The sequence below is a fragment of the Taeniopygia guttata genome, chromosome Z (assembly GCF_048771995.1).
Source record: "Taeniopygia guttata chromosome Z, bTaeGut7.mat, whole genome shotgun sequence".
NCBI classification, from domain to species: Eukaryota; Metazoa; Chordata; class Aves; order Passeriformes; family Estrildidae; genus Taeniopygia; species Taeniopygia guttata.
In genome coordinates, this window is record NC_133063.1 from 42,655,988 (window position 1) to 42,660,725 (window position 4,738).

At 36.4% G+C, this 4,738-nt stretch overlaps 1 long non-coding RNA gene across 1 annotated transcript; it reads left to right on the top strand.

Annotated features, from left to right (window-relative positions):
- Nucleotides 1-2,562: 2,562 nt before the first annotated feature.
- On the top strand, nt 2,563-4,157 carry LOC140682031 (uncharacterized). Its single transcript, XR_012053265.1, has 2 exons — nt 2,563-2,743; nt 3,324-4,157. It is a non-coding gene; the product is annotated as an uncharacterized lncRNA (long non-coding RNA).
- Nucleotides 4,158-4,738: the final 581 nt, after the last annotated feature.

Sequence of the window (4,738 nt, forward strand, 5' to 3'; positions counted from 1 at the left end):
AGGCAGATCCATGCACAAGAAGTTAATACAGAGGAGAGATTGCACAAAGACAACATTTCAATAGTAGAATGAGCAGGAGACCTCAAAAACAGGGGAAAAAAATGAAGACACTTTGTAGAAGGAGCTGAATGCTCTGTATTAAAGAGGGCTGAAAGAGTGAAAAAGTCCTTTACTCCATCTGATGAAAGTCCCTAGTGAAACAGATACAGTGAGGAAGGGAATGTATGCTCCAATTAAGGTCTGACATGAAAGGACCAACACATCTCCCTTGTGAGCACATCCAAAAGGCAAAGTGAAAACATTCTGGGGATGGAAGTTCAAGGGGGTCTACTGTGTCGAATCTCATTAGATCCAGATTGATATCAAACTGGTGGATGTTTTCAGAATTTTCTATGTCAAAAATGTTGACAATTCTGTGAGCTACCAGCCCTTTTATTTCTGTGTACTGAGTATAATATCACCTTCCCATCCCCTTTTCTGCTTTTGCTTGGCAAATACTTACCATGGGGTAGCTAATATATCCTACAACTAAAATCCCACTGGACTTCAAGCATTAAATTTTGACTATAAGGTAAAGTATAGGAATTTCATGCTCACCTCACATGTCTACTTCCCAAAAAAACTTCTGCTTGTTCTTGACATAGATGAGCTGATCTAATTAGCTTGTTTCCAGTGAAACAAATAAATAAACATATACCCCACTTCTGTGAAAGAAGCCAACGAGAAGAATAAACTGAAACCTTATGAGCAGCTGTAGCACTGGAGCTCTCCACACAGAAATGGTTTTTAACTTCCTTAATTTTCTAACAATTTTAGCTTTTTCAGACTGGTAGAAATTTTTCCATTAATGTCAACGAGTATATAGCAGAAAGTAGTCTTTATTCCAAAAATTGGGGAGATGAATGGCATATAAAGTATTGCTAGTGCAAAGGTTATCATTTAAACACCACATAAACGGAAGGAATGAAACATGAATGACTTTTATATCACATGTGATTTGCACAAAATTGTGTTACATAAAATTTGGAGGGTTCTCCTCATTTTAACAGGTCAGTCTTCAGTAAAGTGTGACACGATATTTTTGTCCTCACTAGAGGGAAGTGTGAGTGGGAGTTCTCATCCCTACTCCATGTTCCTGGATCTCCAGATGCCCTCAATATGACAGCTGATGTATGATGCAACTAAAAAACAGATTATGTCCATTGTCCTTCTTTTTTATTTGCACTGCTTTCCCTTTACTCATGGTGGGGAGGGAGGAACTGGTAGCAGGAGAGGAGCTACCACGGGTAGATGTCATAAGTAATAATATCAAAACCAACATATTCAGATATCAGTATTCATAGCCAGCATGTTAATATATTTTAAAGAAAAAGAAAAGAGAGCATGCCTCCAAACCTTCCCTGGAAATGGGTCTCAAAACTTCTCATTTCTCCTCTAAGTGGTTTTAAATAAAGGTAACCTCACATCACTCTGACATAGATCATAAATAAGGGAAGAAATTATTTATGTTACTTTTTATTTCATGAGAACTCCTTCCACTGATGAAGGAATTGCTTACCAGAAACATTAACAGCTCTTTTCTCTCTTGTTCTCACACTCCATGTGCTGTGTGGCTTTGTTGTCCATTTCTCCTTCCCAACTGACTCACCACCAGCATTCTATCAGCGCTGTTATTCCAAGAGCAGTGGCCCATAAAACGAAGATAACAAATCCCAACTCCCAGCAAGCTTTTCTTTGTCAATGAGAGATTAAAAATAACAGTCAGGGGCTATGCAATGATATTTGCAGCTAACTTTACAAATTTTCATCCAGAGCATCTGAGAATTTTTGCCCCTTTCTAATCTTCTGCAATAGCTTGAATTTCCCCTCATTAGGTTTCATTGCGCAGGACAAAAAGGTGGCATATGGCTTTTCTGCTCAGAATATATGTCATTAAAATAGGTATGCAGGTTTTCATATTGGTGTAGCTCCCTACATAGGCAGATTGAAAGTATTTTAGGTAAGCTCTAAAGTTATATATGAAATATTCAGTCTGTCACCTTATGATTCTTTTTATAAATCACTATACAGACTCATAGAGAAAGTGAGGGAAATGAGAGTCCACATCCTTTTGTTGTAGATTTCTATGAATGCGAGTAAATAAACTTGTTATTGAGATAGCAGTGTTGTAAAGTCTCTTTAGCTTTGTCGATCTGTTAAGAAAGCAATGCCTTTAGATATCCTCCTTTTAAATAATTTCCTAAAATCCCTCTTAGATCAGACACATTTGTCAATAGTCTCATAATGTTCTGCTTTCTAAAAGCTCTTAAAATTCTCGTAGTTGTAAAGACTAAATTCAGGTCAAATCCCAGGCTGTTACTCACTCTCCTCTAAAACCCAGTGTAAGCATCACATTAACCTCAAGGCTCTCCAGATAAGATGATTCTTTTTGCCAGGGCATATTCAGATTGACTTGACATTTGACTGCAAAGTGTTTGTATCTCAGTATATGTACTGAATCATTTTGATAGAGCTATTTAGCACACTGTTTCTAAGCAAGTTTTCTGCTTAAATCCTAGCTATCCCAGGTTTCCACAGTCAACTGTTCTCCTTGCCTTATAAATAAAGAAATGTGGCAGGAAAAAAAAAGTAAAAAAAGAAAGTTGTAAGAAAAAGAAGAGCAAGAAGATCAAGAAGAGGAAGAAAGCAAGAAGGAGAAGAAAAAGGAGAAGAAGGGGGCAGTAGAGATGATTCGAAAAAGGAGGTAACAATTTCAGTAAACATTATTTCTTCATTTTTAATAGAGGTCACTTTTATTATTAGAATTACAAGCATTTGACTCAGGTCAGAACACTGACAGAAGGTCAGAGGTGGCTCCTGACTCTTGCTGACTGCAAGAAACAGCAAAATCTAGCCACACCTTCCTCTAAGTGCTGGTATGTAATGTCCAACTATATATGTAATTTTTGTTGTTTTTTTAAAGAAAAGTCTCTTAAATATTTCACTAATCACCTTGCAATTTTGGATAAACATCAATAATTTACTAATTACAAATTGGCCTAGTGGTCCAAGTAGCTGATTCATGGCTCATAATATCTTCATCTACATCATAAAAGCCCTGTTTACCCAACAGACTTTTACCAATGAAAATTAGGGATTAATTCAATAAGTTCCAGAAATCTATATCAGTTACTACAGAGGCCAACTTGTACTTATGACAGTTCAATAACCATATTGTTTTGAAAAGATATAATGAAATATAGAATGTATTTTTTATTTTTTCTTTTTGCTTTTAAGAATCAGAATCACAAAATCTAATTTTTATTTCTGTTCTCTCTGTGCAGAATTGGATTTGTGAGGGTCAGAATGAAGATGAACACCAGCTAGATATTTCAGCCAGCTGCTATGTAATACTAAAGACATGCCATTTCTTTGTCATTGTTATTGGATGCACAGTATCCATCCTTAAACTCTAGCTGTACCAAGCCAAAAGTTCCTTCTGGATTTTCAGCCCTGTATTTCATACCTGGATGCTTTGTAGTAGACTAAACTTGAAGCAGAAATCCATGAAGAGCAACAATTTGGATGAGGCATCGGGATTAGAAGAGGATTTTTGATTTGGCCAATTAACTGCAAACAAATTCTATAACACCCTAAAGAGCAAAAATACTTTTTTTTTTTTTTTTTTTAACACTGCCACGCAGAGTTATGACCTTGCTCCCTCAAGTATGTTTTTTCCACATGGCCAGTACATACAAGCTACTGAAGTACCAACAATTTATGTCCAGAGCTTCAAGTGGCACTGAATACACTCAAAATTGTTCTGTTAGGACAAGAGATCCCTCAGTGATTGACTGACATTGAATTTTGTCCTGTCTTCCTAAGGGGAAAACAAGGACAAAAAGATACACAAAACAGAGAATCAGGAATGCAGAAGAAGGACAGACATTCAGCTTGCAAACTGGGTCTGTCATGGCCAAGGATACAGCCCTAGGGGTGGGTTAACTTCATGGTCCACATCAAATATCTCTGCTGTCATGGAGGTACATGTTTTTGGCTGTCATGAACGGTATACATAGATAATGCTCAGGTGAAGTGACTTGTAAACACTTATCTATGACTGAGCTTTCTCACTGATGGATGGCAAAAAGAATAACAATAAATACTGTTCTGTTTTACCTGGGATTGAATGGAATTACTGGATATATATTTCCAAAACAGACTTGGAAAAATCCCTCTGCAGATGGAATTAATAAAGACTCTTGATTTTTTTTTTTTTTTGACTTTGTAAATTTCCATTATATTTCAGCAGAAAAGTCAGGTCCAGTTGAAAGGACAGCAGGAAGTAACAATGTGATGACAAAATCTCAAATTGTGGTTGCATTTATTTATAGGACTTAAATCAGACTTGTTTGGGAAAGTTAATAAGAATTAAAACCAAAACAAGCCAAACTAACAACCAATCCACCAGAAACACTGATTATGACCTGAAATAACCTGATAATCACAGTAGTTGCTTGAATGTTAAAGATTTAACCTCAGATTCCTGCCCATTATTAAATCCCTGCACTACTTGTTATGGAATATAGAACTTTAACATTCTGTAATATATCAAGTGAACATCTTCACACCTATGATTTTTGATGTGCAGACTTCTTAGACATGACCCATTTTTTCAATGGTGATCCTTCCTTCCTTCCTCCTTTCCTTTCCTTTCCTTTCCTTTCCTTTCCTTTCCTTTCCTTTCCTTTCCTTTCCT